General features: G+C 37.0%; 1 protein-coding gene across 11 annotated transcripts in view; it reads left to right on the forward strand.

Annotated features, from left to right (window-relative positions):
• Positions 1-523: 523 nt before the first annotated feature.
• Positions 524-23,784, forward strand: part of FHIT (fragile histidine triad diadenosine triphosphatase) — a 627,817-nt gene continuing 604,556 nt past the window's right edge. For 8 of the 11 annotated variants that reach the window (XM_064453589.1, XM_064453592.1, XM_064453591.1 and 5 more), the window contains exon 1: positions 525-658. The gene's annotated coding sequence lies outside the window, so the exon portion shown is untranslated. Of the gene's footprint in view, positions 659-23,784 lie in introns of all 11 variants that reach the window. The other 3 variants (XM_064453593.1, XM_064453598.1, XM_064453602.1) reach the window with 2 other exon arrangements.

Consider the following 23,784-nt stretch of genomic DNA (forward strand, 5'->3'; position numbering starts at 1 on the left):
AAGCCTCACTGTCACTGCATAGAAACTAAAAATTAAAGCCATGTGAGAGGAAAGGAAAATTGACCATAGTGTTGCAACTCTGTCTCCAGTGTGGGCCAAAGGAGATACTTGGGCAATAACACAAGCATGGGATGTGCACCGTGATGCTACTTTCCCTACTTGTAATGCTGCGTCGAGGGGGGCATCCGTACAACCTAGGTGACTTCCCCCTACCAACTCGCTTCAGGCACAGCCGAACTCGGGCACAGCTTTTACCGCCACAGCAGAGCCCCAGGTGCGCTCCTCAACTCACCAGCCGTAACGCGCCTCTTGAGGGCTGTAACCCGAGGCGAGCTGAGGGCGGCCACCGTGGCTAAGCCGCCGCTCTCCTCACGATGGGGAGCGACCCTTCCTCCCCCCGGTAGTGGCCGGGAGAGAGAAGAGAAGCAGGGCGGGAACACCGTCCCACCACACGCCCGGCGCCCACTAGCTCCGCGAGCCACCGACTGCGGCTACCCGGGGGTGTGCCAGGGCGCAGGCACTCGGGGCGCCCGGCGGCCATCACTCGAGTGGCGGGCCCTCCGCCCCGCCCGCCCCCTAGGCTGCCGCGGGCCGGTGTCGGCGCGCCGCGGCACGCCCCTTTTCGCCGGCGCGACGCGTGCGTGGTAGGAGAGGGAGTGTAAGTCTCCATTTTGTGTTCCTTTCCCCCTCCTTCTCCCTCCTTGTGCCGCTGAGCTTTCCAGCGGGGAGGAGGTGGCCGCTAAGGCGAACAGGGAGGGAAGCGCTGTGCCGTCCCTCGCCGCCTCGCTTCAGGGCCGGCCGGACGCTGCGCCCGGGCTGCTGGGGGCTCCCTGAGGCGGCCGGCGCCGCTCTCTGTTCCCTCAGCGCCCGCTGCGTTTGGGCACCCTAGCCCGCCGCCCTTCGCCGGGGCTGCGGCCAGCTCGCTGGCTCCTTCTCCGCCTCTTCCTCCCGGCTGGATATTGAAAACCCGTACTGGGAGCGTTTCGCACTGGTTTGAGTGTTTCACTTGCTGGGAGCGCTTGGCCATGTCCCCCGGGTGGGGGCTGGCGGCGTGCCGCGCCGAGGCGGCGCCTGGGGCGGCATGTCCCCCTTCTCCGTGCGCGCTGGCCTTGCAGCGCTCGTGGATCAGCGGGGAACCCGCCTTCTGGGCAGAGATGTAGTGGGTTCAAGCAAATTAATTGATCTTCACGCCCCTGCAAAACCGAATCAGTCATTGCAGCAACATACCTGTGTTTGGGTCAGAGACACTCCGGCCAATCACTTGAATTTAAATTTAAGTATAAGGCAGTGACACTTAAAAGTCATTTTAGATGCCTTACATGCTTTGTCCAAGTGATCGATAAGGTGCTCCTGTAACCGTTCATAAAGGATTTTAACTGAACCGAGGGGGGCTGGGTGACAACACGATACACGTAGCAAAGGTAGTTGTGTTTTTCTAAGGATAGCATGTGCCCAAGGAACAGATTCATTTTGCAGATTGTTAATAAGTCGCTTAGGAAAGGAGTAAAATCAAGATGGAGAATTAAAAAAAATAATCTTGTTCATGGTTCTAGGCTGGAACTCAAAAAATGAGTTCAGGGATGTTCAGGTGAAAGTTTGAGACAAAAAGCAGCTTAGGCTTATGTTATTTTTATGAGGTTTGATGTAGTTTAAAATCTTAAATGATAACGTTCTTAAAAAGAGGAAAATATAAAGTTCAGCTCAAAGAGTAATTGTGCACTATATGTCATCTGTAAGCAGTTTTCTGAATAATTAATTTTCAAATGTTGGATGTTGGTGATTCAAATAAGACATTCCAGAGCATGTGCTAAGATCTTGGCTACTTAATTTTAAATTGAGTCACTGAAATGTCTAATGGAAAAACAGCATTAAATATGTTGCCTTTTTCCTCAGGGTAGGATGTTTCTTATCTCCAATAAATAGTAGGCCCCCTGATTTTATGACCTGCTTTCATATTTCCCCTCAAATGTGTTTTTAGATATTTTGAGTAGTTTTAAATCTTTGACAGCAGAGTACTATTGCATTGCTTAAAAGTTACGTCTGTGCTGAAAAGAAATTCTGCACACACATACTGCTTTTCTCCTCTGAGTGTTGGTTAGAGAGTGCTGGTAAAAGCTGAATTTAGTTCACTTGCCAATTCTGCCACTTACCATGAAACCTTTGGTTGTATTTCTTTAAGCTTGTTTATTTGTTTCCCTTGTAAGATATTTGGACAGAAATGTTAGTTTCTTTCAGTGTGAGCTGTTATGTTTCCAAGTATAGCACTTCTGGTGCAAGTTCTATTTAAATCTCTTCAAAACATGCTGTTTATTTAATTCGTATTATAGTCTTGAGAAAACCTAGAAGAATTAAAGCAGCAATATGTGAAAACTGTGGAGCCTACTTGTTTTCATTTACTTATTACTCAGGGTTTTTTAGTTGAGTCCCTTTTTCAGATGTTTGTGTTCAGCTTCTTATAGTTTTGTTTTACCTTTGTTATGGTTTATGTCTCAGTCACAGAGTCTGAGAATTGTGTTAAACTAAGGCTGTAGTAATAGTCAAGTATTTTAGTTTGACAGCCTTGGAGTCGTATGTTTGCATTTTCCATTGACTTTACTAGAGACCAAGTTAATATTTTTACATGTTGGGAAAATAGGAGGATGTAGAGATGATATTGGAAATAATGGTTTGGGTCAACTCCTATAACTTAACATTGAGCATGGGATTATCCACTTATACATATATTACAAATCCACATATTGCAACTCTGTATGTACTTTATAGGATTTGCCTTCTTATAGTTACAATGTGTAATCCTCTCATTCATTTCGTCATCTGTCACACAAATCCTTTTGTGAATTTGCAGTAAAGAGAATTTTCAGTTTTATAGATATCAAAGTCATTCTCCTGCAGTGTCTGCAGCTTCATTTGTCATTTACGTTTATTTATATTTTTTTATGTATTTCCAACTTTGTTTCTGCAAAAGTTAAAAATCGCCACTCTTCAACCTTGTCAACTGATTTGTGTATGAAATGTCATTAGTGTGTATATAAACAGCTTCAAATTGGTAATGCTTACTACAGAGGCCCAAATGTTGATCTATTAAGTCGGCAAGAAAAATGTTCTTGACTTCCATAGCTCAAATTCTAATACTAAAACGATTCAGAAATGCAAATTGATTATGTCCCAATAATTTGGTGCTATGTAGGCAATGTTTTGTTTTGTGCAGTAAGATTAATTATTTTTAAGTGGAATTTAGGTTGACCAGTATTGTCCATGTTTTCTCCTTTTTTGATAATAGCTTAAATGTCTTGTTTGCCTTACTATAGATTCTTTGCAGTTACATTTAAATTATTCTTGCAGGGCTACATGTTTTTGTTGCCTTGTTATTTCCATAAACTCTAGAGGAAGATGGACTCCTTAAAGAAGGTCTTAATAAATTATATTCATTCTTCTTGTCTTTCTCTACTACACCAGTAATTTATCAAATAAAACTGTCAGATATGTTTGTCACAATGTATTCTTTGTGCATCCTTGTAGTTTACAACTCATGTTTTCTGAGTGCCACATTAAAATGTATATCTAATGAGATCTTTTTTTTTTTCCTTAAAAAAAGGCCGCACCAAATCTGGGTTTGGTTTATTTGGTGATCAAATAAACCTGGATCTAGTTGTCTGCATCTAGTTCTGTTTATGACTAATCCATCACTTTCTGTGTTGATGCAGTCTTATTGGTGAGTATGCAGTTAAAATTTGCTTGCTCTCTCAAAAGCCAATAAGTGACTCAGCTGCTGAAAGAGCTTCTGTAGAAGTCCTTAATTAAGACTAATTACCCTCCCCCCTTAAATTTCAAGACAGTGGATATGTTAATTGTATTCCTACAAGGAACAGACTGGAGGGTTGTTGTTAAAAAGAGCGCTTCTCTACAAGTGCTTGGATTGTGAGAAGGAATCCTGTGCTGTAAAAGGATGGTAAATGGAAGTTCCACAGAACGTAATCCTCCACGGGGGGGGGGGGGGGGGGTGTATCAGAGTGGGAGGGCTGAGGTTACCTTCAGAGAGGAGGAGGAGGCACGTAGATAGGTTCCTGCAGATGGTTCTGGTAACAGGGTGGAAGGAAAGACTAGTTTTGAGTGCAGTGGACTTCGTTATTTTGAGAAATGCTACCCCACCTCCAAAAGTTGAAATCATTAACATAAGATATCCTATAATTAGGCAGCACAATGTATTGAAGGTCTATTTTCTATTTTACTTGTTTCTCCTGCCTTCAGGTGAAGTACAGGAGATAAATGTTGCATACTTCAGAATAGTTTCACAGATATTCAGTTTTATTTGCATTGATCCTTTGCTATTATTGTGATATTCCACTGGAAGTGGATATCGTTGTGCTGAATTTCAAGGATTGGGGCAGTAACCACATGATTCGTTAGCTACATTTTAATAGAGTTATTATCTATTCTCAGCCAGAGAATTTCCTTTGATCTGCAAATGGAACATCAAGGAATCATCCTTGATTCTTACTCTGGTTAAACTTTAGCTTGAGGTGGTGGTGAAGAGGAGCTTGATCAGCATAGCAATTATTCAAATATAGGAAAACTAGCATTCTGGAGGCACATCTTGCAGTAATCAGTATATTATAATTGTGGACAGTGTGTTACTGGCATTTCTAAGGAAATGTTTTGTTGACCAGACTCCTTTCTACTTCAGTAATTAGAAATTTCTTTTTCTTCCTGTCTTATTTCTTATGTATAGAGTGGTGTCACAGACCAAGTAGACTTCAAAAAAAGCAAGTTTTAATAATGAATAGATCAAACAGCTAACACTATTTTTGAACTTAGTTTTCCTTTGTTGATGCTTTATCCCTGTTAATATCAGCTGCTGATACTGGACCTTTCCACTCCTACTTGCTTTTCCAGATCTTACAAGATTACTTCAGCTTGCTTCTGCCAGTTGTTCTGTTTAAGTTACCAGGTTTCAGCTTCCTTGGAGCAGAAGGCAGGCAAGATATTGTTCCAGTGTACAGATATTTGTAATGAAGACCAAGGAGTACAGAATGTGCATTTTAAAATAATTAAGGTAAATTAGAGCACTGTCTCTTGCAAAAAAAGGAAGAAGAGTTTGGGAGTACGAATAGCTGTATAAATAGTCGTGTATGTCTGTTGGCCCTGGTGCGACTCTTCTGGCAGGAGTCCCTGGATTACAGTTTATTCTTACTTTATCCATCCACAGCACGGAAATGGTGATTGTGTGGTAAAGGTTCAGAATACTGATTTGTCTTCATGTAAGTGAAAGCTTGGTAATTCTTGCTTTCTGTTTCTTCTTAGAAGGAACTTGGGAAGGTCAGCCATATTTTGATGGTCAACAGTAAATAGATGGCCAAAATGTAGACTTGGGGTAGATCATGCCTAGCAAGGTGATGAGTTAATGAATTCAAGATAGGTCATTGACAGCTAATATCTGTTTTTCCGATGTTAAAAACCAAGTATGCTGCATACTGTATTTCCTTTGGGAATAAGGGGTTATATTCCTTTGTGCCATGAGAAACCAGATTATCCTTGAATGGTAGAGAGGTTTGAGTAATGCCAAATCTGATTCTTCAAAATCAAACCATCCTTCTCAAACATTTAAAATTACGGTAGATTTTTTCAGAAGTATATAGTGCCTTTAAAGGCCTAGTCTTTTTGGAAGTGGTGTGGTTATTCTAGTAGTAAACTTGAAAAATGATAAATAGGCCTTGGTAAAAGAGCTATTTTTAACCCTGTGGGCAGCACTAAAGACAACATTCTAATTGTGAGATGTAAAAAAACTTTTTGATTTTAATCAGAATGTGTGCTTTTCCTCTCATCAATTTTCACTGCAATACTGAATATTCCCTGTATAGCTCATCAGATTTGCAATGCAACCAGCTAAGCGACTACATTTATCAGCTTCACATTTCTACATGCTCCAAAGTACAGATTTTCTGTATTGGCACTGCAGTGCTGCCTATTATTTTATCAAAATAATGCTGTGGTTTAGTGCATGAATAGTCAAAAACATGTGTATTAATTCTTCTGAACATAACTGGTTTTTGGCGTTAGCATTTGTGCAGATTTAGCAAGGTCTTAGGTTGTTAAAAATCTGATGTGTCTGGGAGGTATTGGCCTTGGAAGGTATTCTGTTGTTGAGAAGTCATTGCACACTGACTTGTTGGAATAGTTTACATATGTCATTTAATTTGTTTTCAGAAATGTTTCTGAAACATTAAAGAATAAGGCTTTAAATTGGCGTAGTGCTGACATTTGGCACTAAATATGCATATTATTTGTCCTGTTCAAAGGTATTATGCAAATGCTGAAAATTAAGTACCTTCTAAACTGTTTTGCTGGATTTGTGTACAAGTCTGAACTGAGAACTAAGAGATAATGAAGGTATGTTAGAAAGTGCTAGGTAACGTACAGGGCTCAAATTTGCATTTAGCTTGTATTAAGACTGGGCATCAGTGTTCTGTTAATAAAAACAATATAATGATTTCCTGAACTGATAGCAAGTGAAGTGTTTCATGGTGGGTTTGGATTTGGAAATAGCTTTTAAATGGCATTCATGCATTAGTATTTTTCTAAATGGTCACTAAAAATGAAGTAGTGCTGAATTTTAAGTTGTTTTCTGTTGTCATTTTGTTGTTCTTTTTGATGCTGTACCTGATTCTTACCACCTTCTTGATATTCCACATTCAAAAAAAAATTTAATTTTATATACTTTACCCATGATCTTTGGCATGTCAATGAATCAAAACCAGTAGCTTCATTACATGCGTACTTAATATACAGTAGCAGAGCAACAAAGCTGACAGTCTTTAGATCCCTATGTGAAAGGACTTTGAAATTACACTTGCAGAGAAATGTATGTCTCCGTTTTATTTCTTGTGCTGGGATATCTCCTAATGATTTCAGGCTTTCAGTCTCTTTTTAGTGCATGTTGTGTTATTAAATATTTAAGAATTATATGGTTGTGATGAATAGTGTTTCAGAATAGCAGAATTTTATTCATTGCAGAGAAGTTTTCAGGTCAAATTTGGCTTTAAAACATTCAATTTTAGAAGAAGATGGGGGAAGGACAGAAGGGAGCTTGCCTAAGTCTAAGCTTTATAAATCTCTTCAGTCATATTTTTGATTAGGCAGATGTTTTGCTGAGGAAAATGTGTAGTCTTGTTTAATATACAATTAGGTTCATGTATGTGTGGAAAAAACCAAAATACAGACAAGCACATTTTGAATGAAGAGCTAATAGACTAGACAGTATTTCAATAGAAAATTTGATGACCCTGGACTTCAGCGTCCATTCCTATGCAAGCTTTCATAGAAGTTGTATTTAAATCATCGTGAAACTGCAGTGGTGTTGTTTTGTGAAATGTTGATTGTCAAACTATTCTGCCTGTTTGCGTGTTGCTGCAGGCAGATTAGCAAGTACTATTTTCGGTTTAGTCATCATTACAGACTTGTGTAAGAGTAGCCATTTGCCTCTTAATAATATATAAAAATAACAATAGAGTTTAAAAATATGTTTATATAATAAATTATTATAAAATTATTTATCATAAGTTTTCCTACTAAGTACTGAATTGGAAGAGGAAGGGTATTCTTTGCAGCTGGACTGCAGCAATGAGAGGTGGGTTCAGTGTGGGATGGTAAGTAATTGCTGGTCTGTAACCAAAAACCCAGATTGGTCTATGCAGTTTTTAGGTGCAGGGTTTAAAACAGGAAAGATTTAGGGGTGTTTGGATCTTCCTGCAACACAGTGCAAAGAATGTTAGTTTTCTATTTTGAACGCAAGATACAATTCGAGGTGCTCTAACATTAGACAAAGTGTAGTGCATTTTAGTATAGATATTTTTATGGGAGTAGTCAAACAAATGGAAAGGGCTTTCTTAGGAAAACAAGTATTTTTAAAGGATTTGTGTGCCTAAAGATATAGACAAGTGGTTTAAAATTTGAGAAAAAAATATCAAGTAGAAAGAGGTTTTGTTCTGGTTTTAGCAGCTGTTTTTTCCTGTATTTTTCTAGTGTAATGTTAGTTTGTGAGATACACTTACCATGTGTTTGAGCATTCTCTGTCTGTACATTGAAAATATGAATATGAAGGCAGAAGGGGTCTGTCTAAAGATGCTTGTGTAATCATTTAATTGAGAAGTGATAAACCGCCCCCAATTTCTAAACTGCCTGTTACCTAACAGCATAAGCACTACTGCTTTTTTTTAGGACAGAGTCAGTCTTATGAGGTTCAACCACTATGAAAAGTAGGACTTATTAACAGAAGCTTTCATTCCTTTATTTATTTCATTTTCAATAGCATAACCAGCTCAAGGAATTCCAGATCAAGCAACTCCATCTCAGCTGCTGGTTTCCTTTCCCATGTGTAACTGATTTGTTATCCTGGTACAGCTGTTTCTTGGATCATGTGGTGAGTCAGACCAGTGGAGACATTTGAGCAAACTGACTATACAAAACAAGGATTGTTTTCAACCTTGACACACTTGAAAAGTTCATTGTTCCAATTCATTGTGCAGCCTACAGACAGTTGCTCACATGAGCTTATGCAGGATCTGGAGAGAGAAGTGTGAGTTGCTTTAGGTGGAAGAATTGCTAGACTTAGTACCCAGAAAACAGTGCTTGGAAAATGGGGTAGTTGAGAGTGCCTCATCTTCTGAACCAGATTCACACTGCGGTATTATAGGCAAAGTGCTGCTTTATTTGTGCATTGTCCTAACTGAGGTGAAAAGGGACAATTTCTAAACAGCCCTTTAGAACCAGCTGTATTTGTACAAGTACTTCCCATATGTTCAACAGGTTCATTTAAACCAGTCTGATTGTGATCCAGAGTGGGCTAGATAATCATTCTTCTGTTATTGAATTTCTTTGTTGAAAGGTGACTGCTGCTTCTGAGCTCTTAATGACAGAGATGCTTACAGTCAATTTTGGAGATAAGCTGAATGCTGTCATTTCTTTGTGGATACTATTTACAGACTTCCAGCCATACAGGCACTGCATCAAAACTGGATTTATTCAATATTAGCATCAAATTGGGGTGTGGCCATGTTTTAATGGACAGACAGTTGAGTTGCATTACTAAGTACAGAAGTATTAGCATAAAAATATATATTAAAAATTATGTATCAGCATAAAATATTGCACAGAAGTTCAGCATAAAAATATATTTTACTAATAAGTATTACAGACAGGTCATACAAATTCTGCATTGTAAATTGACTAGTCAAATAGAGCATGGATAGCTCATTGGCCTACACTGTTAGTGGGCCAACAGATGTTGGATATGCTTGCTAAATAATTTTTACTGTGTATCTTTAGCAGCCAGGATAGTGTATATATAATGAATTAAAAGTTTTAAAAAAATTTGAAATTAATACTGCCTCAAAACCTATTGCCTGAAATACATGTAACTATAAATATTTGGTGTTCCTAGGAGAAACTTCTTACTTTAAACTTTGCCTGATAGTTTAGGAGAACTTCTCATGAAGCTAAATTAGACTGAGGGCATACAGTGAAGTTTCTTCAACCCCCTCCCCACCAGCCTGCCCCTGGTGAAGATGGGTGTTGCTGCTTAATAGTTGTTTCCTATTCAAAACAATGAAACATGTAATGGTCCATCTTGATTTTTGAGGATGTTAGAAAAAAATCTTGAAAGCTGTAGTTAAAAAAAGAGAAAAGCAATTTTAACTAACAATCAGATCAAAGGTGGGGTTTCTTCAATCTCAGTGTTTGTAAATTTGTATAAAAAAGTCTTGAAGAAAAAAGAGCGGATTTTGACTGAATGAGCTTTTTCTTAAAATGCAGTTCAACACAGCATTGCATCTCTTTACATCTTTTTATAGAAACATTCTTTTTCCTTTAATGATGTGAATGATTGAACTATTTCTTTTTGTTTCTGCTAGACTCTGATGAGCATTTCATAGACTGGAGCTTTCCAAAGTGGAAACTATAGTAATTAGTGGTATGTGTCAGCCTTTCTTCTACCCTAAACAAAACAAAACTGGAATTTACCTTACAGCAGAGTGGTAACTTCCATTTCATGTTTATTAATTGTAATGCAATAGTGTTGTAGGTTACTTCGATACTTATTTACAATTTTTTTCAGCTCATTTTAAATTATTTTCAGTGTCTGGAAATTGAGCCTTACTCAAGTTTCAGTTTCGCTAATGTTCATTTCCAAGTGCTACGTTCTGTATGACTGTTTGCAAGGTCGGAATGCTTTACAGTGTCAGACTGTGTGTCTGTACACAGTGAGCAGCTCCCTTTTCAATCTTCCTGATAAGCTGAATAAGTTAAACTCCTTATTAGGAATAGATGAGGATATCAGATAGCTGTGGCAAAAGACAAGCTCTAGGATGAAATTCACTCTGAGCAGAGGAGAGAGAAAAAGACCAAAATAGTCTGGCAAAAGAGGAATGTGATTGTTGCCATAATCAAAAAGGGTTGGCTGGCCTACAGTAAATTCAGGTAATGAATCAGTGACAGAAATGGTGGATTGCTGTTCTGGAAAACTGTCTTGTTCATGATCCCTCCTTAACATGTGGTAGCTCTCAGCGATGCTTGTTTGCAAATGATTTATAAACCCTGGTCTGTTGCTTATTGTCTCAGAGGATATGTCAAATGTATGATATTTGTCCTTCATGCTCTGAGTGTGGATAAGGTGACCACATTCTGTCTTTAGGAGCACATTTGGCTCATCTTGCTGCTCATACATACTACAAGGGTAGTGGTGGTTCTACAAGGAAACAGCCAATGTCTAAAATTCATTTGTGGGCCATGCATGATTAGAAATTCCTGTAGTTAACAGTATTTACTTTGTTCTTTCTTTCTGGCTGTTCTAATATCTAGGTGTTTTCTTAAACTGACGGTTTCCCTGTAAATGCCCAGAAGTTAAGCTTTAAAACCAACTAGGCTAGAAGTAATTTGAGCTAGTGCTGTTAGATTAAAGCACATTATTTGACAAAGCCATATTGTCCTACTGCATCCCTCAAACGGAGTTTAGCCTTGGGTAAATAGTAAATAAATGAGGATCTCTTTCCTGGTCACTGTTGTTCTTTTCTCAAGAGTACCAAAGCCAAAAGTCAGCATTTTATAAGTGTCTTTGTTTAGTTAGTTGTATTTTACTCTCATGCTATGTTTTCCAGCTTGGGCAGAACCCTGTTGTCACTGTCAGTGTGGAAGTTCTAATCTGATGGAGGTTGCACATTCTGAATCTAAACAGGGCTTTCAGCTCTCCATGTTAGTTCTCCTCATTTCATCAGGTGTAAGTAATGCAACTGTATTTGCAGCAAGCTGTTTCAGAGCTTGCATGAAGTATAAACTTTCTTTGTTTTTCCAGGTGTTGGAAGTCAGCTTTCATGGCTGATAAGTGGTTTATAACTCTTATTGTAACATCTGTCCTTCCAGAAAGGACGGTATTGTCAGCTAGTTTTAACTAAGGCTACTTTATGTGTAGTTCTGAGAACTCCTGTTCTTTGTGACTAGAGATTTTTACTAGTCAGCACTGCTTGTCAGATGATTTATGATGCAAATCTTGATTTTTTTTTTTCACTCATTATTTCTGAAAATCTAAGATAATAAATAGAACTGAGAAGCTTTAAGCAGCCTACTGTATGCTAGATGATGAAGGAGGCAACTATTGGCCACTCCTACAACCTGATTTTTGAAGTGTTAGTGTAGCTTATGTTTTTTTCTTTTAGGTTTCAGATCTTCAACTTAACTGACAGAAACTTGTATAACTGGCAGAAAGGGCTTGTCTCTCCAGAGCTGAATTGTGCAGCTTTAGCTGGATACTGAGGGAGCAGAATTTCAGAGGAATCTTTCCTGAACCTGAGAGTCTTAAGGCTGTTGGCTATTTAGAAAAATATTTAAACATGCTTTTATTTTGGTAAAATGTTGTCTTTTTTTTTTCCTTAAGTAGTTTTGCCATCTTTGTGCTGCTACATGGAAACTGAGACAGGCTACCATTGTGCAAATCTGATTAAAATTATCTGTGCTGTTTCAAAGGTCAGGCGCACTCAGTGAATTTGCTTTCAAATTATTTTGTTTATTCTGTGTACGTATGTATCTTGAGCTCTATAAAGGTCAGGAGAGGAGATTCATTTTGGAATTTAAAGAAGTTAGTTTTTTACTGCTGGTAGCCCTTGTTAGTTTCATTTGCACTAATGAAAATTGTTCTCCTTTGCTGTTCTTTTGCTGTCAGTTTTATTTCTCTAGTGAAGCTAACTAACTAACTATGAGGTCCATTTGAAAATAAAACAGTATTAGTAATGCATTTTTTTCATATTTTATGTGATTTTAAAAATGAAGTACTGTTTGCACAAATTAAACAGTAGTCTTAGTTTTTGGTTTCTTGGCTTGTTTAATTGTTGTGGCAGACTAACATTTTCCTAGCTAGAATTAGGTATTTAAAGGACACAGTATTTAATTGTCGCTTGCTGCAAATGGTTTAATAAAATAGGAGTGGTGGTGCAATCCCTTAGAATTTGTAACAGTCCTGCTTATTAATGTTCAGGTTGAATAATATAACCACAAAAGGATTCATGTGTGTGTCAGTGAAGCATAACTAATTGCAGTTTTCAGTCACAGAACCAATGACAATTAGTAAGGAAGTGGGCTTCTATTAAATAAAAAAGAAACTACATCTGTAAGGTGGCTAATTGTTGTTCTATAAAAGGCTGTTATACAAGTCCCCTTACATTGTAGTTCTGTCTGTAGAATGGTAGAAGTATTTTTGTTGACTTTTTAAATGATAACTCATAGCAATAAAGAGATTTTCAAAACAATGATGATTTTTCACTTAAAGATGAATACTTTTTTCAAAGTTTACGTTCATTTGGAAAGTCTTAAGCTGTTTAAACAAATCAGATTTTTCTGTCAGAAGTATTCTGACATAGTCTTTTTTCTGACTTTTGAAGATGAAATCTGAATGAGGCAGAACATGTTTATTGAATGAACAAAATACCGAAATTTAACAAAACTCTATGTTTTAGTGCACATCTTATGGAAAGGTTGGGCATACTTTGCAGTTACATGAAAGGTTAGAAATTTTTTTGAGTCTCTTTTTATGGGTAAAAGAATATAAATCTCATCTAGGAAGTTGTAGCTCTTTCAGTAGTAAGTAATAGATGTCTTTCTAAGTAGAGCACTAATCTTCCTTGCCAAAGATTAATTTAGTATATATTTAATCTGCAGTCGCTTCTGTTCGTGTGGACATAACCAAGCTCAGATATTAGTAGCAACAGATTGGTCACAGAGATTTCTTTTTAGTTTAAAAAATTGCTTTAGTAAATTGGATATTTGGCCAGGCTGGTTGACTCTAATTTCATATGGCAGGCAGTTGACAGCTGGGTACGTGTACTTTTAAAGACAGAAGGATGGTGAGGCCTAGACTGGTAGTACGTTTGCTTGTGGGAGTTTTGCCAAGATGCTGCTACTGCTTTGAGGCTCTTGTTTTTTCTTGCCTGCTTCTTACTAGTTAGTATAATTTGTAAGCTTCTCTCCACTGATTCATTATTCTTAGTAGCAGGCACCATCTTTTTTCTTTACCTGAATATCTTCAGTGGGAGATATTTCTGTATCAGCTTTTCATCAGTTTTGCTGTTTGAATCCTAGTCCATTAAATAGCTCCATCAATATGATATATGCTATAACGGTACATCTCCAAGTGATGAGTTTGAGTATCAGAATTAAAGACTGAGTATCAGTATCTAGATGGAGACTTATGTTAGTTCAGGTAAAAAGAGAGGAATAGAAAGGAAAAAAAGAGTACCAAAATATTGTTCTCTGGAGGAAGATGAATAATATTTACCTTTGAGAGTGATATATAAGGCCTGATGTTGCACATAATCAAAATTAGATATGGATGATTGTCCACAGCATCTGGCTTATATAAATACTTCAGATACTACTTAAAGCTTCTAAAATTACTTCCTTATTTTTTTTTCCAGAATTGTACTGTAATGTAGAACCAAATTCATACTAATATCCATAGCTTTACAGATAATAAAACATTGGTACCAGTGAAGATCTTCTAAACTTTGATATAGATAAAACAACTTTCTTTAAATGTTTGAGTTTGTTGGTGGATTCCAGTGCTATTAGGTATTGGACATCCTGTGAGATACACTGGGAGTCCTATAATTAGGGATACTTAGGCCTTTGAACTTTTTTTGTTATTCTTTGATACTGAGACTAAAGCAGCAGCTTTCTCTGTGTGGAAATTTGGTATATGGATGTGTAGCCAAATATTCTGGTCTCTGTATGCTGTAGTGGGCACTGTATAATTCTGTACTTTCCTGCTTTTGCATACTTATTGTATTGTCATCGGAAAGCTTCTACCAGGTATTTCTCTTGTGGTGTAAGAGTTAATTTCTAGATAAAATGTTGTAATGGATGGTTTCAAATTGGTGTAGCTTTACCTCAAAATAATTTTTTAAAAAGATTTAATATATTGTATTTGATTTTAATTTGGAAATACCAGGGAAAGTCCAGAATGAGGACAAATCCAGATGTGAGTGAAGCAAACGTGGATGTGTGGCAGGGACTTGATTAGCATTGAGGTTTATGCCAGGTCATTTCTTTAACCAAAATGATATTTCGGCAAAAGACCTTTGCAGTTGCTTGGAGCAGTAAGAGTTACTGGCGCTGACTTCACAAATGCTCACTTTTAAAGTAGCAATATTTCACTGAAAGTTATTGCATATTTTAATTACCTTTGGATACACGTTAGACATAGTAGGATAAGACTGCTTTGGCTAAGTTACTTCTAGTGCAAATCAGCATTTTGAATGGGGAAATAGCAAAACTTTTATCAGTGTAGAAGGTTTAATGCGCAGTGGATATTTAACATGAAACTTTGTTGCCATGTTCGGACAGATTGTCTCAGCCCATAAGCTTACATTGGTCCCCTGGACGCTCTTACTTTCAACTTCCTGTGGATATGTGCTGCAAACCGTGGAAGCTAAATATGAAAACTACTAAGGTTTTCTCAAATGCAAAGAACACAAGTGACCGCCTGTTTGTGTGTGTTGTGTGTGCACCTGTGATGTGAAATGTCAGGGGCTGGTATTGGCTTCTGGCAACAACACTGCTGCTTTTGCGCCTGTAAATTCTTGAAGCTGAAAAGTTGTGGCTGTATTCTTTGGGTTTTTTTGCTTCAGAGATATTCCATCGTAAACATAAATAATGTATGTACAGCATGGAAGTAAATTATGCTGAGTATGAGCATTATTAATTCTGTCCATATAACGTGCTTATGCTGTTATCCATTTAGGGTTCTGAGCTCATAATTGACTGAATTAGTTACACATTTGTTGAGTTCTACTTTGTTTTGGAGTATGTAGACTATGTGTTCAAGAAGTTTGAAGAAAAAGCTGGAGAGTACAAAGAGTAAAGTATTGTCAATGTTGATGAAAAACACAAATCAAAAAATTCTGGTAACATTGTTTAACTGGCCTCTCATAAACGCGTAAGATCCTCATTAGTCCAACATCAGAAGACTAATGAATATTAATGAATGAGATCAAAGACATTTAGAAATCAAAGCAAATAAACAATTATTTTTAAAAGAATTATATATTTTTAACTGCACAAAAAACCGAACCTTAACTAAGCATCTCCATGAGGTTTTTCTGAAAATTTTTATATTGTACTGGAAAGGCAATTATGTAATGTAAACAGAACTGAAAAATATATACATCAAAACCTGAAATACATGAAATGTTTTGAATATAGTGTATTGAAATACTTATATATTCAACTGTGGAATCTAAAAGGCTGGGAATTTGAGCTTGGCCAGAGTGCATGGTTTGATCTTGACTCAGACTGCCAACACAAAGTGGTGAAATATTGAGAAGGAAATTACTTTTGGATGTGTCAGACTTCTCCTGTTTCCTTCTACATTTCTAGTGCTTTTGGACAAAAGTTACCTGTGGTAAAACATACACATGGTGTAATTCTGTTAAAGAAAATAGTTTTGTATGTCATTTAGTAAATATTCTGATATGACTGAATGTCAGAGTAAGATCAGATCTTCGTCTCAATATCTGCTTTTCCAAATGTTACCTAGATTCACCTTGTAGCTTGTTCTGTATACTGCAGTTATTTCGAATGTGTGTGCTAGTAGTGTTGTGCGGGGTATTTCATCATCACAATATAATGCAAGTTAATATTCCAAGATATAGGGAAATAAATAGAATAGATTATTAAATATTACTTTTCAGTTCTCTTTAAAAGTCTAGTATCATTCAATTAGTAATTCTTCTATTCCACTAAAATAAAAAAAATAAATTTGATTCTGTATGACATATGGATTTAAACAAAATAATAGGTCTAGGCATGAGTTAAGGTATCTTTTATTGTTATTTCTGCGATTAAAAAAATTATCTGTATAATATTTTGTCTTTAAAATTCTGTGAAGATTTTAATCCATTTAATCTACAAAGGTCATAATGGAAATATTATTCCAAAGGCACCGGTCTCCTGGTGCAACACAGGAAAGTGTTCTGGTCGTAAAGTACCCAATCCCCATGGGCAATAGTGATATTATTTGACAGTTTGTGATTCCTACAAATTTTAATGGCAATGTAGGTCTTGCAAGAGGATTCTTCAAATACTGTCAAAGTAATAGTTTCATTTTGAACATAGATATAAAGCTAATGGTATCTAACAGCTTTTAGTGTCACTGAATCAAATTCCTCAAGTAGAAAGAGCAGTTGACATTCTGTTTTAAAGTGACCGTATGTTTGACCCAGTTCTGTGATCGTGGTGTCATCGCAATTGTATCTTGCTGCTGTAGACTCTTGGAGGGTGACAAGCGGAACAAGTTACTTTAGCTCACATATCTCATCTGTCACACTGAGCAGCTTGCAGATTTCTATTATCTGAATGAAATGTGGAGACAGTACTTCTCCCCACTCTCTGCCTACCAGCATAGTCAGCAGCCTGCTCACACCCCTGGTGACGGAGTGAAATGAAATGCTAAAAAAAAAGCGAATAAAAAAATAGTTCCAGAGGTGCAAATGTAAGCCACATTTAATATAAGGTTTGTGGCTAAAGGAAAAAAAAAAGAAAAAGAAAAGAAATAATGCCCAGGAACTAGATGGAGGGCTTTGGATTGCATGGAAAGTTAATTTCCAAAGAAGGCTTGCGATTACCTTACCTGAAAAGAAAGATGAAAAGCCTTTAGTTGTATGTTTAAGATCCAATGCTATGAACAGTTTTCTAGTTCAGTAGGGCAGTGACAGCCATCTCCATTTTCATTGTGAGCGCTTTCTTAGCATTTAAAATGTTCAAAATTTATGGGGATTTTATTACATTTTCCCAAAATAGTGCAGCTCAAATTTTGTACACTAGGCCAAATCTTGCCATAATCTCAACACAGAACTCTTTGAAGTGTGTGATGAAGCACTGAGTTTGTGCAGGTTGCTCTTTGAAGTTCAGATGTGGCTGGCTTGACTGCTTTACTCTTGCAGTGACCGATTTTTACTTGCTGTTTTGAGAGTATTAGTGAAAGGAGCTTGAAACATAATGCTTAGTAAATGTTGATTAGAGGTTTTTCCCATGTCAACCATAGGAAGAAGTTTTTCGAGCCCTTTATGATATGGCTAGTTTTAAAAATGCTTTTACTAATGTAAAACTTCAAACAACAGTAACTGTCAAATTGTCTTTTCCAACTTAGAATAATCAGCAGTAAAACCCCATTTAGGGTTATTGAATTAGCCAGTATAGGAACTGCAGCAAGTGCATAACACTTGAATTTGTGTTCACTTAAATTTTCTTATTACACTTTGGAAATTCCATTTAACCAAATATTTAGATTTACAATAGTATAATGTTTAACCCTTACCTGAGTAAAATTTGAAAAATAATTGTTTTATTGATCCTTGCTTTAATCTGTTGTACCTACTTAATATATTTCTAAAAGTGTTTGTTGGTCCCAAATTAGAAGAGTTTTAGTCTTTTCTTTAAAGTACTGACTGATAGTTTTGACTGTCCTTTTTTCTCCTGTATGGACACTGAAGGTAAATTATATACAACTTTAAGTATTGTTAATAAATTTGCACATTTTAGAACTACTTTACAGCTTCCAAATATAAAAATAGTAGTAGTAACAATTGATAAAGTTAAATCTTTGGGGAAAATGATTATGGATTGAATTTTAAAATGCATTGAACTGAGGCGTAATAGTTAAGACTTGAAATACTTAAGACTTTTTTTTAATTATTACAGGTGTTACAGTAATGAGGTGATTCACCCATAGTCACAATATTTATTTTTTTTTTAATAATAAAACTTTCTGCTTTGGTCTAGTCTTCTCCTGAATTAAAGCATCATTCTTCCTAATGTATCCAAAACCGTGTAGTTCCTCAGTACCTCTGACTTTGGTAACTGCAACAAGAATGTGCACGTTAGATAGAAAGCTAGCAAGATTGTGACTTCTTAAAGAAAAGATGTGTATCCTTACGGTTTTTATATTTTTTTAAATGCTGCTGTGAATTACCTGTTCTAATTCAGACCAACTTGCATCCGGTTAGATGTGCACTTGAGTGATATTTGAAAATAATTTAACTGCAAAACTGAATACAAGTGTAATTTTAATACAGAAAAGTAATCTTGCTATATTGGCATGGATTTTTCTTTTGCTGTTTCAAGGGAATTAATTTGCTTTGAATGAGCTGTCTCTGAAAACTAGCTTTATGAAGTACTGTGGCTGCTGGATGTAACATTTACAGACACAGGGTGTAATTTCTATTTAGTTTCAGTACTTGTGGAACTGTCTTATGACCTTTTTATTTAAAAGATTATACTGATATGTGTTTTATCTATTGCTTCCATAAACACATAGCACTGTAAGCACGTCTGCATTGTGCATGTATTAAAATGTCCGTATGTGGATAAAACTTAGGCTTTCTCTATCGTGGCAGTAACAGGCTGCTTTGGTGTTGGATTTACAGGGGTGTTGAGAAACTAGACGAATGTTAAAACTGATGATCATTTGAGGATGAGAGTGAGGTATCAGCGGAGAACATGTTGTTAAAAGCAGACAGATGTAATCTTTGCTTTAGCTGGTAACAACCGCAAACTGTGGTTTTATAAGAAAAATGGTTGTGGCAGTCCACAAGCAAAATGATCCGTAAGTGGCACATGTCAGAAATACCCTCTGGTATTTAAGAATGAGATGGATTATACTGGTGGGGAAGCCTGTTAATGATATTTTATTCAAAGTGATGCTGTACAAAATTATTCAAAAGGGATACACCAGCTGATATTTTCATCAAGGAAATGATGAGCTGAACCACCACAAACTAATCAAAAATAGGACTATGGAATGTATGGTGTATATTTATGTCTTTGGGCTTTACAGCTTCAGTGGAATAGAAAGGGTAATTCTGTGGTGATAGATGGATATGTGGTGAATTGCACAAGATCTGAGAAAATGAAGATTGCATTTATCATATCTAAGGGGAATGTCAAAGAGTGTGTCTGCCTATAACCCTATCAGTGGTGAAATGATTATAATATGCCTTTGGGAGATACCAATCAATATGACTGTTGTAGAGCTCAACAACAGCTGATGACAATTCAGCTGATGAGTTCTGTGGATGGCTGAGAGCTGTGGAGAAAAAAAAAAAAGAAAAATATCATCTTTGTACCTAAGACCTGTGTGGAAAAAAATTGAAATAAGTCTCCTAAGTGAAATTGGACATAATGTTCTAGGCTTGAAAAATTAAGTAAAGATGTTCAGCTGAATTCTGTTCATCTGGCCATTATAGCCAGCACCTGCACTCAATATCATAGTTGAGAACAAAACAAAGAACCAGAATGACTTCTGATGATCTTGAAGACTGAGAGTATAATGAAATTCCCACAGTGCAGTTTGTTGGTAAAACTATTAGTTGTTACCCTCCTTAAGAAAAAAAAAATTATGGTTATTTTATTTGGAAAGCCCACTGATTTGCTCAAAAGAAATAAAACCTATGAGTTCTGACCAGAATGAATCGATGCCAATGTCACAGATGTAAAAATAATATCCAGAAAAAGCTCTGAAGTAAAATGTAGTGAACAGGAACATTTAAAAAATTCAGCAGAAGGATGCTTCTTCCGTAATGGAATCTACAACATATAAAGGCTAAAATGTATTTTGTATGGGTTTGTTGTTGTTTGTTTTTTTTTTTCCCTCAGTAATAGACTGAAACCTGAATCAGTTTTTCTGTGGATAAGAGAGATTTACGAGAAGATAACCCAAATGCATGCTGATACAAACATGGATATGCAATTTATACAGGCACACTTAGCAGTCTCTCTAAAAATTTTCGGCAATAGTGAAGATGTACAGACCTGAAATCTATGTTCCGATTTCTGAAGTTGTAAGGTCCTAGTTAATACATATGTGTCTTTCTCCCGTGACTGGACTAATTTTTGTTGGAGTGGATATCTTGCTTCTTATGTATCCAGATCTTGCTAGTCTAGATAATTGGAAGAATCATTATCATTTAGGTGCAATTGTGAAATTAAAAGAGGGAAGAAATGTTTGTTCTCAGTGGAGCAGTAATTAGGTGAAGACCAGAGGTAATTCTCCCTCACCTGATTCTTTTCTTCTTCCAGGAAAACTGAAGGAGAGACTCATAAGAACTGGATTTTGGACAAATTTGTGTTTCTTATTGTGCTAAAATAAGATTAAAATTTTACATAATGTTACTAGGGTGATGTATAGACTCATAATAGTGAAGATCAGAAGAGATCATTGAAGCGTTTAGTTTGATCTCTGTCAGGAATGTAAATTTCACTCATTTCCCTTGATGGAGGCAAGTGTGTTAGGCTAAAGACTATCTGCTGGAACGCTTGTCTTCCTTTAAAGAAACTGGGAGTGGGATGAGCGTCCACTTCCTTTGGTAATTAGTTCTACTTGTTTGTTAATCACCCTCCAGATTAAACTTTGGTTTGTACAAATTGATCTTGTGGCCGCGTTGAGTTGTCTCGCTGTCAGCCACACAGGGCAGTTCCCCTGTAACTTCAGAGGAAGCCAGTACTGGCCAAAATCCCTTTAGCCTTGGCTCCCTCCTCTGTGGACACAGCTGCTGGGTGACTTCAGTCTTAATGACTGAGCTATGGTGTCACTGAAAGAGTAGAGAGAAGCAATGTCTTATTAGTACAGACTTTTTTCACAGAGTAGTAGCTAAACAAAATAAACATGATTATTTTTATATAGGCCAAGTATTATCTTTTTATTGATGGGCATGTCATTACTTTTGTATATGTATTTATTATCCCTTTGTAGCCTTGAAGTACAGGAAGAAGATACTCTAATGGTAAGTGTATTTATTACATTGTGTTGACCAACATTGCCTTACACCCTTTGTTGTTATATTTACAGATCAAAGTGTGTAAGTTAAAGATAAAGCTGACGGGACAACTTCTTTAGCCACCTGGCTTCTCTATAATACAAAAATGCTGCATGATAGAAGGGAAATGTAAAGAAAGTTGATGTGCTGAGGGTGGCCAAATCTTAGAGAATGGCTGCTGACTTCTGCTTTGTTCACAGTGGTTTAGTTATTCTGGTGTAGTTATGTTCGCAAAGATTAATGCTAGTGTATTTAAAAATAAATGCGCTGGTCCTTCTTCTGGTCCCCAGCTGAATAATGCCAGGTGGTGGTGGTAGGGAATTAAAAGTGGCTTTTTATGGTTCTTCTGAATTTGCATGAGGCTTGCTTATGTAGTAGTATGCATCAAGCGTTTTGACAGAAAGCAGGAAATTAAGATACACAATACTGTGTAACTGTGGGTATTTCACTGTGCATTAAATGGTTAGATACCTAAAATTTAGGTAGCAGAGCATAATAGTTGTTTGTGTGTAAAGTATCACAGTAACTTCAGTCTTTCCTTTGCAGATAACTCAGCATTCTGTACTTACTCATAAATGTGTAACTTAATTGTTCTTTGATTAATAGTTAAAGCAGAAACAGGGGGGTTTTTTTGCTACAAAGAGATTGGATAATACATCAGGAACCCTGACATAGACCCATTTTCATCAATAAGCTTTTTCTGTCAGATTCAAATATCATAATCTCATATTTGTGTTCAACAACAACTTCTTTTCATTTTGAGATTTTCTGTTGTCAGTTTCAGAAAGTTGAACTGTGATAATTAAAGCAGCCGCAACATAAAAGGAAGATTTAGAAATTCCAGATAGTCACATTATGCAGTGAAAACTAAATTGATACGAATTTGTGGTGTCATAAATTGTAAAGCACTGTGATCAACTGTTTAAACACTTGTTAAACAACAGATTTGTATAATATAGAAGAAACGAATGTATGCTATGCTGTGGTGTGAGTTTGATTTCTTCCTCCTACCCCCACAAAAGTGTTTGCATTTTATGACATGGTAAATTCATTTTTGATATTTATATGCACAGTTAAGCTGTTTATAGGTAGATGAATAAAAAAAAAGAGATTGGAGCAAGTATTTGCAGTGAATAAATGTACTTTCGAAGGAAAACTTTTAAGAGAAGCAAGAAAATGTACTTCTATATGTGGCAGCAGCAATTTGTAGGTTTACAGCTGTTTGCTCCTGCTTAATCTTTTTAACTACAGTTATCATGGTACCTGTTGTGTTGCATGCCATAGGTGACCGGTGAACCAAATATCCTTATATTGTTTAATTTAGTTTAGTTTTGGCTTCCATTTCTTACACATACTTCCCCCCTCACTCCCCCCCACCCCAGTTCTTTCTCCTGTTCTCTTTTTCCTGTTCTTTGTTTGGGTACAAAGTGAAAATGTATGTTAGATTCCTTTGAGTGTCTGCATCCTTTAGGTGGCACATCTGCACAGCTGCTGTCAGATGCTATTACCTGCATTAATTGTCTGACTGCTTTTCCTTGGAGGGATACTGGCAAGAGGAAAAATCTCCTCTGAGGAGGAGGTGATTAATTCTGCCCTAGTATGAGCAGATTTCTTAGATGCTATAGTCCATGCAGATAGAAGCTCTTCACACCTTCACTGTGAACTGGTAAATATGAGCTAGCTCCATCCTGAAGCTGCTGTCTCACCCCTTTAGCACTGAGCTGAGCTCAAGCTACTGTGATTTGACCCTTAGCATAAGCTACTGATCTGGGTTTGACGTCAAATAAAGAGAATCATGCAGCTTTTCTTTGGACTGAAAAGGCAGCATAGATATGCCTTTAGTACGTTAGTAGGATATTAAGCAAACGGGCTGGGAGAGCAGAAAATAGTGATGAAGAGTTTTGATTGTAGAACCTTGTACTTGATGGTAATGGAATTGTACGTGTTGATCTCAGTGTGTCAGTGTAAGCCTGACTGCTTTGTTTTTGAGCCCTGAGCAGGCCTGATGAACTTGATCCGTTTGTCTTTGTGTGAGAACTTGTGGCTTGAATTCCCAATCCTCTGAGCATGCTTGTGTTTGAACTGTGATTAATCTGGCTCTGGATGCAGAAAACAGGAGCTCTGAAGGCAACTTTGAGAAGAAAGGAAGTGTCTTTCCTTCTGCAATTCTGTGTTCAGTTTGGTAGTGGAGGAGTTGTTAAGAGCTACAACAGTTCTCTTTCCTTGTTGGAGGCCTGTGGTCACTTTCTTTATATGAAGAGTGTGTGTGTGTGTGTGAATCAGTAGTCTCAAATAACAGATTGGAGACCCTGTAAAATCAGAAGTATTTTTGGACAATGAGAATTATGAAAAATCTGTATATCTGACCCAAGAAAGGAATTGATCATGCAGGCGGAATAGTAGAATGCAGGCAGGAAAGAATAGACTTGACAGCACG

Source organism: Phalacrocorax carbo, chromosome 6 (genome assembly GCF_963921805.1).
Source record: "Phalacrocorax carbo chromosome 6, bPhaCar2.1, whole genome shotgun sequence".
Lineage (NCBI taxonomy): Eukaryota > Metazoa > Chordata > Aves > Suliformes > Phalacrocoracidae > Phalacrocorax > Phalacrocorax carbo.